This window comes from Panthera onca, chromosome B3 (genome assembly GCF_046562875.1).
Source record: "Panthera onca isolate mPanOnc1 chromosome B3, mPanOnc1 haplotype 2, whole genome shotgun sequence".
In the NCBI taxonomy this organism is placed as follows: domain Eukaryota; kingdom Metazoa; phylum Chordata; class Mammalia; order Carnivora; family Felidae; genus Panthera; species Panthera onca.
Genome location: NC_138344.1, coordinates 142,255,128 through 142,267,598, shown reverse-complemented (window position 1 = coordinate 142,267,598; position 12,471 = coordinate 142,255,128). Strand labels below are relative to the sequence as shown.

General features: G+C 37.3%; 1 long non-coding RNA gene and 5 other non-coding genes across 6 annotated transcripts in view; all 6 read right to left on the bottom strand.

Moving 5' to 3' along the window:
• LOC132670316 (uncharacterized) overlaps positions 1 to 12,471 on the bottom strand; it is a 73,204-nt gene that overhangs the window by 31,951 nt on the left and 28,782 nt on the right. The window contains exon 7 of the long non-coding RNA XR_014137859.1: positions 9,726 to 9,808. This is a non-coding gene — a long non-coding RNA (uncharacterized LOC132670316). The remainder of the gene's footprint in view (positions 1 to 9,725; positions 9,809 to 12,471) is intronic.
• Positions 283 to 355, bottom strand: LOC132670617 (small nucleolar RNA SNORD113/SNORD114 family). The gene has a single exon (XR_009606843.1). It is a non-coding gene; the product is annotated as a small nucleolar RNA SNORD113/SNORD114 family (small nucleolar RNA).
• On the bottom strand, positions 2,476 to 2,549 carry LOC132670613 (small nucleolar RNA SNORD113/SNORD114 family). Its single transcript, XR_009606840.1, has one exon. It is a non-coding gene; the product is annotated as a small nucleolar RNA SNORD113/SNORD114 family (small nucleolar RNA).
• Positions 4,815 to 4,890, bottom strand: LOC132670622 (small nucleolar RNA SNORD113/SNORD114 family). Its single transcript, XR_009606848.1, has one exon. It is a non-coding gene; the product is annotated as a small nucleolar RNA SNORD113/SNORD114 family (small nucleolar RNA).
• Positions 7,828 to 7,902, bottom strand: LOC132670616 (small nucleolar RNA SNORD113/SNORD114 family). The gene has a single exon (XR_009606842.1). It is a non-coding gene; the product is annotated as a small nucleolar RNA SNORD113/SNORD114 family (small nucleolar RNA).
• On the bottom strand, positions 11,279 to 11,353 carry LOC132670619 (small nucleolar RNA SNORD113/SNORD114 family). The gene has a single exon (XR_009606845.1). It is a non-coding gene; the product is annotated as a small nucleolar RNA SNORD113/SNORD114 family (small nucleolar RNA).

Below are 12,471 nucleotides of genomic sequence, written 5' to 3'. Positions count from 1 at the left end.
ACCCAAAAGGGTCAGCTTTAATCCATTTATTTTACTGGAACGCAGTGCTTCAGAAATTTATTAACATTGATTTTTATATTATATATATTACATTACATACTCTCATATTTGGACCAGAAATAACCCATTTTGTCTTTATTCATTTATTTGTTTCTTGATTTATTCATGCATTGATTTACTGAAAATACAATACTTAAAAGCCCAAGAGCAAACTCCTGAGTATTTTTAACTCCTAGAATAAACTCATTTCCCATAGAGACCAAAGAGAGGAATCTTCTTGTAATGGACCTCAGAGTTATAGGGTTTAATCAAAATCCTTGATTTCAGACACCCCAGGGTACTCATCATTGATCCATTTTTTTCTTCATTTATACCTTCGTTTATTGATCCATTCATTGATCCATCAACATTGATTCATCAACAGTAATAAAATCAATGTCCATGACTTTAAAAAAAAACAAAAAAAAAACAAGAACAAGATCCTTGGATATGACCAAGGTCTATTTACAGACTCTTCTCCCATAAACTAAAAATATCCTTAGTAGTGGCCCTCAGTGAGGTATGTATGGATCAGTTAACATCCTTGCATCCTATTCCAACCGTCTGCCATCTTTCTGTGTACTCCTTCACTAAGGAGCTACCCAATAGCACTTTGCATCAGAATACGAATGTGCTATGTTGCATTCTCTGATATGGTCATTATAAGCCACATGTAGCTACTGAGTACTTGAAATGGGGCTAGTGCAACTGAAGAGCTGAATTTAAAATTCACTGGACTTTAATTATTTTAGATTTAAATAGCCACATGTGGCTCGGGACAACCACGTTCAACGGTGCAGTCTTAGATTTTAGTACTGGATACAAGTTGAAGCCAGATGCAGTGCAAAAATAAGATGGATTATGAATCTACTTTGAAAATGAATAAAATGTCTTCTGTCTTATTTTTAACCCCAGTTGTGTTGAATCAGATTAATCATAATCTTCGCTTCGTAGCACATTCATATCACTGATTTCTCTATGACTTCATTTAAATAATTCAGTGAACACTAATGAAAAATTCACCCCAATTGACAAGATCCTTTGCCTCTTCTTTACTTTAGTCATTAGGTTCCTTACCCAGAAAGATAACAGCCAAGATCTTCATCAGTAGAGACTGGTTAAATCAGCCATGGTCTCCATTCTGGAGTCAAGTGTCAATATTCGAAAGAATGAACAGTCCAGATTTAGATTGATTTAAAGGACAACAGTTGTGTGGTACAAAATTAATCGGGAAGCTGATTCACTTCTCACTGTCATCACTGATCCAAGAACATCACTCCTTTTTAATTTGCTGATTTAACTATAAATTTTAAATAATACAATGAACACTGTTGAGTTCATCACATAAAAATAAAAACTATTGCACATATCTGTCTACACACCCCTTATCCATATAGGCAAGAGCCTAGACAATCCTTTTTTTGAAGAACTCAATTTGTGTAGAAATAGATGACATTAAATTTGTGACTCATGGCATATTGTCACCAAGATCTATGCTTTCACCCTACTCATGTTAATTCAATTGTTCATTGTTCTATTTATTAATTTATGGAATGCCTTGTGGACTAGTTGATCATACATTCAAGTATACTAACACACACACCTATATACACACACACACACAAACAAAATGGTAAATCCATGAACAACCCAGAATAGAAATGCTCTTCATGTACAAGTGTCTACACGCCCATAACCAAGTTAGGAAGAGAGGATCAGAAGTACAGGTAAGGATTATTTTTGCTTCTTACTGGGCCACATTTTGACCCCTTTTAAAAACTGTGATTAGCATTTAATCTACTCAAATGTAGCAATTCATCAATATCTGGAAATTAACTAATATTAGACAGGAAACTTGAACAGCATTGTTTTGTCTCCACGTGTCTACTACATTAGCCACAGAACTTTAAACGTGAGATCGTTTTCCTTGTTTTTAATAAAACTCAATGAACAGAGGTACATTAATAATAACTCTGTTCATAAGGCACATTCTAATATGAACTATGCTCATTCTTTTTCCAATTAAACATTTAATGAATTATTTATGTATGCAATTTTTCCTTTTCTAAATACAAACAACCAACCAGCAAGCAACCACCTAAATCAAACAAAGATGCTGAATCTTACATGCATCTGTCTACCCACTCCTTCCAAAAAAGGGGGCAACAGCCCTTACAAATAGATTTCACTGGAATTCAATGCCTCAGAAACGTGTAATAATCCCAGTTTCATTACCTACTCTCATAATTGGCCTATACCCAGGTTTCTTTATATTTACTCATTTATATATTTCTTCATGTATTCACTCATGATTTACTTACAAGAATTCAAGCTATTCCCATAAAGTGTGTATACCCATGATCAAGGAATTTAACATTCAGAAATTCTGCTCTAAGCTCATTTCCATAGAGGAAAATATGAGGCCACTTTTAAATAACGGACCTCAGAGTCACAGATGGCTTTAATCAAAGTTTTTGATTCAGACACCCTCCAATCTCATCATTGGTCCAGACTTGGCACTCTTTTTCTTCATTCATTTCTATCTTCATTTTCCCAGGAATTACCAACTCCTGGAACAAGATACTTGATAGTACTATGATCAGTCTCTAGACCAATTTCCCACAGAGCTTTTAGCCTAGATCTTAGTGTGAACCTTGCTTTGTATCAATACCATCATTAAAAATGCCCCAGGATTGGGCCATGTTTTAATTTGTCCAACTTTAAGCGCTGTGTAATTAACAACAAAAAACCACAATGGTTTTTCTAGAACACACACAATATGCTCCACCTTCTGAGAGCTTCCTTCTTCTAAACAGTTAATATAGCCTGGATCTCTCTCAAAATGGTAACGCTTAAATCAACTGTGTTTAGAAACAATACGGAATAGCAAACAGTTCCAAAAATCAAGTACATGCCTTCCATCTTTAAAAACAAAAAATGCGTCTCAGTTGTGCTGAAATGGGTTACTTCTACTCCTTGGCCCAGAACACATTCCCACCACTGGTCCTTACTTGGCGTTCTCAGATTTTATTTTCGTGTATATAGCCTTTTGTTCTATTCAACTACCTTAGTGACCACACATGAACAAACCATACAAACCAAGCACAAACTTTGATTGTTATTTGCCCCTTACCCACAGAGGTAACAGTCAAGAGCTTCTTCATTGGACAATGGCTGAATCCAATGTGGAGTATTCGTTCAGGAGGATAAGATAGATTTTTTTAAAGAATAAAAAGTACACATTTAGATTTTAAATAGAAATTGGTTCTGCATTAGTAGATTAATCATAAATATTGGTTTGTGTCACATTTTCATCAATACAACAGGATCATCCTTTGCCCCTACTGACTTATTCAATTTTTAGTAGGAATTAATACACTGAAGACCTTTTATAATCTTCTGCCCAACACTAAAAGAACTATAACTATTATGGATATCTGTCTATATAACCTACCAAATAGTAAAAAGTCCACAGAGTCATTCAGTGAGAAAACGTTAGCAAAATGGGTTGAATTTAAATTCTTCTTTCATGAAACGATCTGACCAATGAGCCGTACTGTACTTTAATTCTTATGTTTTTCGATTAATCTATGTACTCACTTTTTACATAACTCTAAGGATAATTTAATTAGATCCTCTTTTTTTTTCCTACAAAAAACACAAAGTGGTAGAGCCATCAACCACCCAAAACTAAATACTACTACATACAACTTTCTATCTCAGCACTGTCTGCACTGGTAGAACTTGCTACAGTGATGGAAACATTCTCTATTAGCAGTACTCAGTGTGGTAGCCACTGGCCACACAGGGCTTGCAATGTGACTAGCGTTGCTGAGGAACTGAGTTTTTATTTTTCATTCATTTGGATTTAAGTGTTAACAGCAAGATGTACTTTAGAGAGTGGGTTTATATGATCCTTCCCCCAAAGAAGGAGGGGCCCGTGGACTTGAAGAGGGTAAAACAGAGTCAGTCATGCTCCTTTATACATTATATATGCTCCTCACTGACCTATGATTTATGTTCTTTTAGATAATAGATGGTGACGTAAAATCATTCTTTTACTCACTAATAACAATGGCACCGATAATGGTGAGCCCTAAGGATACTTCCCAAGAAGGCTGAGTGATACTAAATGTATCCATTGGCTTTTCACTCACAGAAATCATCAACAAAACACATTTACTTTTTTTTTAATAAAAACCAATGAACACAATTACTATATTCACCTTCTTGGTGTTCATGCTTAGACCTTTTCTAAGTTTCAACAGTTATTTAATAATGTCTTTTATTTTTTATTATTGATTGTATTAAATTATTGCTTATTGAAACTAATTTTACACTAATGGGTTTATCATGATTTGCTCTATTACAGTGGAATACATGTATTATATTACGTATTGCTGATTGCTATGTAATCATATGAGTTTTTTGTCCCTTTTTAAAATGAGATAGGCCACCAACTCACTGCCACTTCAGAACAACAACACTGATGTCCACAAATATCTATCTATACATTCCCAAAGGAGGAGCAGCCTTATACCATTTTATTTTAACTCCAAATTCCAAAAAGCTATATTAACAGTAATCCTTGGTTCATTAGCTCCTCTCATAATTAAATAAGGTACAACCCATCTCTTCATTTATACTTTACTCATTCGTGCATCGATTAACTTATAATAATACAATCCCTATTTGTGAACAACAACAAAAAAAATCAAGAACACGATTCTTGACTATTTCTAACTTCCTCTATAAGCACATTTCCCATAGATGCAATGGACCTCAGAGTTACAGACTGGGTTTAATCAAAACTTTTATTCAGATGCCCCACGCACACTCATCATTGATCCAGACTTGGTATTCTGTGCCTTCACTTAATATATTGTTCTTGACTTATTATTCCTTGACTCATTAATAATATGGTCAACGTGCAAGAGTTAGGAAAATAAGACCAACATCCTTGAAGAGATGAAGTCCATGAAAGTTTACTTCCTACAGAGCTGCAGGACTAGTTCTCCTTGTGCCATGCACCGCAGCATTGCCAATATGAATCAATCCAACTCTTGGCATCATCCTAATTCCATTAGTCATTGGTCCCTGCTGGGGCCTCTTTCATTTAACATCCATACTTCAAAGATGGTGCAGTGAACTGCCATTCTGTACCACAACTAAGGAAAAGGCAACATTTTCCATTTTCCTATGGTTCCCCGCCCTTGCCGGGTCCACAGTCTATAATAATATCAACCAGTGGAGAAGTGTTTGAATCCACCATGGAACAAAAATGAAATGGAATATTAAAATGTTTTGAAAATTGCTAACATGCCTTTCATCCTTTGTCCTAATGAATTCAGTAATGGCTGGAATGGATTAATCGTAATTCTGAATTCATAAACACCTTTTCGTCTTCGATCAATGCAAGATCACCTTTGAATTGTCCATGTATATGGCCACTTACTCTTTCCAAACATCTCAATGAATACCCATGACTAAGCCCCGCAAGCAATACATGAACATTGATTATTGCTTACACTTATCTCTTCTGTCTTTCCCAAAGAGGTAAAAGGCAAGATCTTTTGATTTGACTTGATCAATAATCAAATCTGGTAGAGTGTGTTCATTCTGAGGAGTAAAAAGCAAACTTTAAAAAGAATCAGTCTACATTTAACTATCCTAAATGATCAAAAATCCAGTAACCATAAACCTGAGTTTGCCTACTTTCCTAAACATTGGAAAGACAGAGCTCTACTTAATATTTACTAATTTGTGGAATTTTTTTTTATTTTAAATAATACAATGACCACCACTGAACCTAGCAGTAAACAGAAAAAAAATTATCAGGAATATCTGTCTGTACTTGCCACCCATGTAGGTAAGAGCCAAGATCATCTTTTTTGTTGAAATTTATAAATAATCCAGTGAAGAAATGGGCAGAACACACGAGCAGACACTTCTCTAAAGAAGACACCCAGATGGCCAACAGCCACATGCAAAGATGCTCAATGTCACTCCTCATCATGGAAATACAAATCAAAACCACACTGAGGTATCACCTCATGCCAGTCAGAGTGGCTACAATGAACAAATCAGGAGACCATAGATGCTGGAGAGGATGTGGAGAAACAGGAACCCTCTTGCACTGTTGGTGGGAATGCAAACTGGGGCAGCCGCTCTGGAAAACAGTGTGGAGGTTCCTCAAAAAATTAAAAATAGATCTACCTTATGACTCAGCAATAGCACTGCTAGGAATTTACCCTAGGGATACAGGAGTGCTGATGCATAGGGGCACTTGTACCCCAATGTTTATAGCAGCACTCTCAACAAAAGCCAAATTATGGAAAGAGCCTAAATGTCCATCAACTGATGAATGGATAAACAAGATGTGGTTGATATACACAATGGAATACTACTTGGCAATGAGAAAGAATGAAATATGGCCTTTGTCGCAACGTGGATGGAACTGGAGAGTGTTATGCTAAGTGAAATAAGTCATACAGAGAAAGACAGATACCATATGTTTTCACTTTTATGTGGATCCTGAGAAACTTAACAGAAGACCATGGGGGATGGGGAAGGAAAAAAAAAGTTAGAGAGGGAGGGAGCCAAACCATAAGAGACTCTTAAAAACTGAGAACAAACTGAGGGTTGATGGGGGGGTGGGGGGGGGGGGAGGAGGGAGAGGAAAGTGGGTGATGGGCATTGAGGATGGCACCTGTTGGGATGAGCACTGGGTGTTGTATGGAAACCCATTTGACAATAAATTGCATATTTAAAAACTTTATTCCAGAAAAAAAAAAGAAAGAAATTTATTTGTGCAGCACTGGATACCTGGGAGATTCCATTCAGGGCACAATCTCACCAGTGATCCAAATCTGACCGTACTTAATATATTTATTAATTCACTCACTAATTATTCTATTTAATTACTCACAGGATAGTAAGATCATCCCTTCATTTTTCTAAAAGAATCCCCAAAATTAAACAACCATCAAAACAGAAGCAAAATGCTCACTATTTACAAATGTCTACATGCACCAGCAGAAAGGCTTAGAACTCTTTTCCTTCCTATGGATATGAGTTGGGTAAAACATGATACATCATGACCTTTAAATTCAACTGCATGCTTTCCTTTAATGTATTGTTGGCTGACTTCAAAAAAACACTGAGATATAAATGCATATGCATTTGTTCACTTATAATTATACTTCAATATGTGTCAGCCCACCCACACTGGAGAAGTACCTTGAATAATATTTACATTTGTCCTTATGTCATTACCCGGAAGAATACCGAACTGATTCTTTAGTGTTTGTTTGCTTACACAAAACTGCCTAAGAAGACTGCATTAATCATGAGTGTGGCCGTATGAAACAGTAACACCATGCTCTCTCTCTCTCAATTAGATAGTTTATTCAATCAACTATTTATGTAAATGTATTTTCCTCTCCTTAATAGAATGATCAATTGGCAATGTGCCTCAACACAGAACAAACCATTGACTCTTAGGCACAGTTGACCATATGCCCCTCACCAAAGTGATAAAAGCCTTAACTGCTAATTTATTAGGGCTAAGAATCTCAAAATTGTTGGAATAATGATCCCTGTTTCATTGAATGCCCTAAAAGCAGTGCACGCATATCCTTCTTATTCTTTATTCATTGATGTATTTCTTTATTCATGGGCTAATTGTATTATAATAATGCAATTCATACCCCAAACCACAAAAGCCCACGAATGAGATGCTGAAGGCTTTTATTTCCCACGAAGAGAATAATAAGGTGTTCCTTTGTGATGGACCTCAGAGTTGCAGATGGGTTTAATCAAAATTCTTGTTTCAGAAACCCCATGACATTCATCACTGGTCCATGCTAGGAAAATTTTTTGGTTTATTGACTCATTTTCTGATTCACAAATAATAATAACACAATCACAAGATCCGTGAATTTTAGGCTTTTCTCCTGCAGAGCTAATAAACGTAAAGAAAGAAATAATATGAAACTGCTCTGAAAACAAATTAAATAACATTATATTTTCTTCTAAAATTACCTCTGCGGTGCTGATTTAGATTACACATAATTTGGGGTCTATAATACATTCCCATCATTGATCCATACCTGCGAGTGTTTTATTTATTTGTGTGTGCGTGGTGCACAATTATTTGCTTCGAAACTCTTCGGGTGACACCCGTGAGCAACCCATCCAAACAAAGAATGTAAACTAAGGGACTTACTTAAATGATTCTTCATGCTCCTGGTTCACTACAATAACTCCTTACTAAATGACTGAGTCAGCTATGCTGTTGTTCACTCTGGGTAAGAAAAAGCAGACTAAGGCTACGTTCAAAAAAATTTTTAATGGCTGTTCATCAGGCAGAGCTAGATACCAATGAACTTTGGCTCCAGCATCCTATTCTTTATTAAACCCGTATGGAATTCTTATAAATAATACAATAAACACTATCACCTAGCCCAAGATTAAGAGCTATAACGATTACAAATCTCCACCTGTATCAACGCCTATTAAAGAGATGGTTATCTCATAGATTATTGACTGATGCAAACACTTCCCTTTCTCTTAGCTTAAAAACTCCCCAGCAAACTACAGACACTCAAGACACTGGGTCTGAACTGCAGATACTAGTATGTTCCATATAAAAGAGGATTACAGAGTGAGCCTTTCCGTTTTCCCTCAGAATTGTATCGATATTAACAGCGTTTGCTGCACTCTGCTAATCGTTCCATGATTTTAGCGTCTCATGTATTCATTTCTTTCTTTACTCATGCATGGATTCACTTGAAATAACATAATCCGTAGCCATGAACCACAAAAGCCTGGGGCAAGCTTATTGAATTTTCCTAACTTCCACTATTAGCTAATTTCTACAGAGAAGATTGACTGGTTCTTTTCCTGTAACGGACCTCAAAGCTACACAGAGGACTTCATCAAAGGTGTTGATTCAGGTAACTCCACTGATACTCATCATTGATCTGGGCACGGCTTTCGAGTTCTTCGTTCACTTATGCCTTCTTGCAAGGCTTCATTCATAGATTCATGAATCCGAATTATACACTCAATGCCCTTTAATGACACAAAACTGAGAACAAAAGCCTTCCATACAACCGAGATCTGCTCACCGCCCCCATTCATGGAAAGCGAACGGTCACTCGCTTTTCATAGTGAACCTCTGTTTTGCACACAGGGATTAATCGGGACGCTCCCTTCATATCAGTCCCTTACTTAGGGACCGGTGACCACCTTCTCCTTTCTCCCTTGACTTGCCCCTACAGGAAAGCTAGTGTCATCAACACCCAGAGACCTGTCATCTTAACCCACAACTGACAAAACTGACATCTGCGATCTTTCGGGGTGCTCCAGCCTCAGAGGTAACAGCTAACATCTTCCTCAGTGAAGGTATGTTTTAGGCAAATGGGACAAGAGCGTGAGTTGAGAAGGCAGACTGCTTTGAGAATATGTGAGACGCCCCCCATCACTTCAGCAACGGCTCTTAGTTGGGATGAGTCAAAGTAATCATAAATTTTAGCTTGTGACACATTCTAGACTTGGGGCTCATGACTGGCATGCCTGAATCTCCTACATTGTTTAACTATTTATTTTATTGAAATAATTTAGTGGGCTCCCATAAATAAACCCCATCTAAGCCTTAAACGCAAACACTGATATTTACTTACCTCGGTCTTTATGTTTCTCAGTCCCAGAATTCACAGCCATGTCTTCACGATCATAGAACGATTAAATCAGCTGTGTGTTCATTCTATGAACAAAGGAAAAAGGGGGGAGGGAAGCCAATTTGTAAAAACAATGAAGACAGAGTGCGCTTTTTTAAGTTGAAATGTGTCGAGAGGAACCGTTAATCAGAAGCCCTATTTCATATCACATTCTTACGAATTTCTCAAGGGTGGTACTCTTACTGAGTTAAGTTTCTACTAGTTGATAGGAAAACTATTGAATTCATCGCTCAACACAAAATAAAAGCTATTAACAATCAGAGACATCTGACTTTCCTTGCTACCTACATAGGGAAAGCCACGATCATCTTTTTATTGGACTTGGCTGCGTAGAATTGAACATATTTGCTTCCCGGCACAATCTCCCAGTCCTCCACTACATGCACTTATGGATTCATGGATTCACTCACTCACTGGTTTATTTTATTATTCAGGGAATAATAATATCATTTTTCTAACGGAAACTCAGAATGGTCAAACACCAGCCCGGAACCAAATTACCACAACTTGGAAAGGTCCAGATGCACCTTTCAAAAAATGGAAGAGCCTAAAATTGTTCCTAGAATATTTGTCATTAGCAAAGTAAGATGAATCGGTATCCTCGTATTAAAACACATGTTCCTAATTGGTCCATAGTCTGCTGACTTTTAAAAAATAGATCGAGACATAAAATTATACCTTCTTCCTCTGACACAAAATCACTGGAATCTGTGATCAGATCCACTAGACAAGAAGACTGAGCCAAATTTATGTCTGTCCACAGTCACTACTGTCAATAACATACTTGCTTCTTTTTTATTGTTTTCATAAAAATCAGTTGAAAAAAGAGTAATGATGAGTGTTGTCATATAAATCATTCTCATCACTGGCCTCTGCTTGGCTCTCAATTATGTGGTTATGTAACCAACTATTATAGTCAGTGTGTTGCCATTTCCTTAATAAAAGAATCCCTCGGCAACCCTTGAGCAACCAGCAAACATTGTTGAGTATTATGTACAAGTGACCATATACTCCTTTCATGACCATTTCTTGGAAGTCGGAGTTTCAAATTTTCATATTACTACTCCATGTTGCATGACTTCCCTTAATAAGCGTATAAATTGTCCTCTTTTTTTCATTCATTGATACATTTTATTTATTTGTGAATCGATTCTATAAAAAAAAAAAAATACAATCCAGGGCGCCCGGGGGGCTCTGTCGGTTAAGTGTCCAACTTCAGCTCACGTCATGATCTCACGGTTTGTGGGTTTGAGCCCTGCGTCGGGCTCTGTGCTGACAGCTCGGAGCCTGGAGGCTGCTTAGGATTCTGTGTCTCCCTCTCTCTCTGCCCCTCCCCACTTGCACTCTGTTTCTCTCTCTCTCTCAAAAGTAAATAAATGTTAAAATTTTTTTTAAATAATAATAATAATAATAAAATACAATCCATCTCCAAGAACCACAAAAGGTAACATGTGCTCCTTTCCCGCAGAGGGGAAATAACTATGTGTCTCTTTGTAATGGACCTCAGAGTTGCATATGGGTTTAATCAAAACTCCTGTTTCAGATACCCCATGGTACTCATCATTGGTCCAGGCACGTTTTTCTTCCTTTATATCTTCATTGATTGGTTGATTGATTGATCCATGAATACAACGCTATCATAAAGTTCCAGGATAAGATCTTCGCATTAATGGCTCTTTCCCCGTAAAGCAAATAGACTAAATCTCCTTTTACAACGGACCTCGGAGAATATGTGTCGTCAATTAATATCCATGCTTCATACCAAATCCACATTCACCACTGGTCCTTCTGTGGCTTTCTTCTATTGAATTGAGCAGCAGGCAGATGTTTATTAGAGTAGAAGATCGGAAAGGAAGAACAGTATGAAAGCTGTCTTTCAGAGAGGGGACACTTGAAAGCGAATGCCCCTAATTTCCCCATGAAGATGGCTCAGTGAAAAGTGATGACACCACACCATCTTTATTCACATCTCAAAACAAAGCATTCTACTTGCTTACAGGTTGCAACGCAAAACAGTTATCAGCCGGGACTATCCCAATACGGAAATGGTTAAGTCCTCTGGGGAGGGAAATAAACTGCAATATTAAATACTTCTGAAAATGAATGAAATGACGGTTTTTTTAATCACTTCGTTGGTGCCAAATTAGATTAAACATAGCTTTTGATTCCTGACATATTCCCATCACCGGCCCAGATTTGGAGATTTTTATTACTTTTATAGACATCGATTCTTTTGCTATCCCACTAAACACTCATCAACCAAAGCATCCCAACCAAGGATGGGAACTGTGAGTGTTACTTACACTTGTCTCTACATCTGTCTAGCTCCTACATACAGAGCTGACGGCCAATATTTTGTTTCTTAGAAAACGAATACAGGGGCGCCTGTGTGGCTCAGTCGGTTGAGCGCCCGACTTCGGCTCAGGTCATGATCTCGCAGTCCGTGAGTTCGAGCCCCGCGTCGGGCTCTGTGCTGACAGCTCAGAGCCTGGAGCCTGTTTCAGATTCTGTGTCTCCCTCTCTCTCTGACCCTCCCCTGTTCATGCTCTCTCTCTCTCTCTCTGTCTCAAAAATAAATAAACGTTAAAAAAAAATTAAAAAAAAAATGAATACATCTGCTGTCTCATGGTCATTCTGTGAAGGAAAAAGTACAATTAATCTAGATTTTTAATGCATGTGAATTATGTGG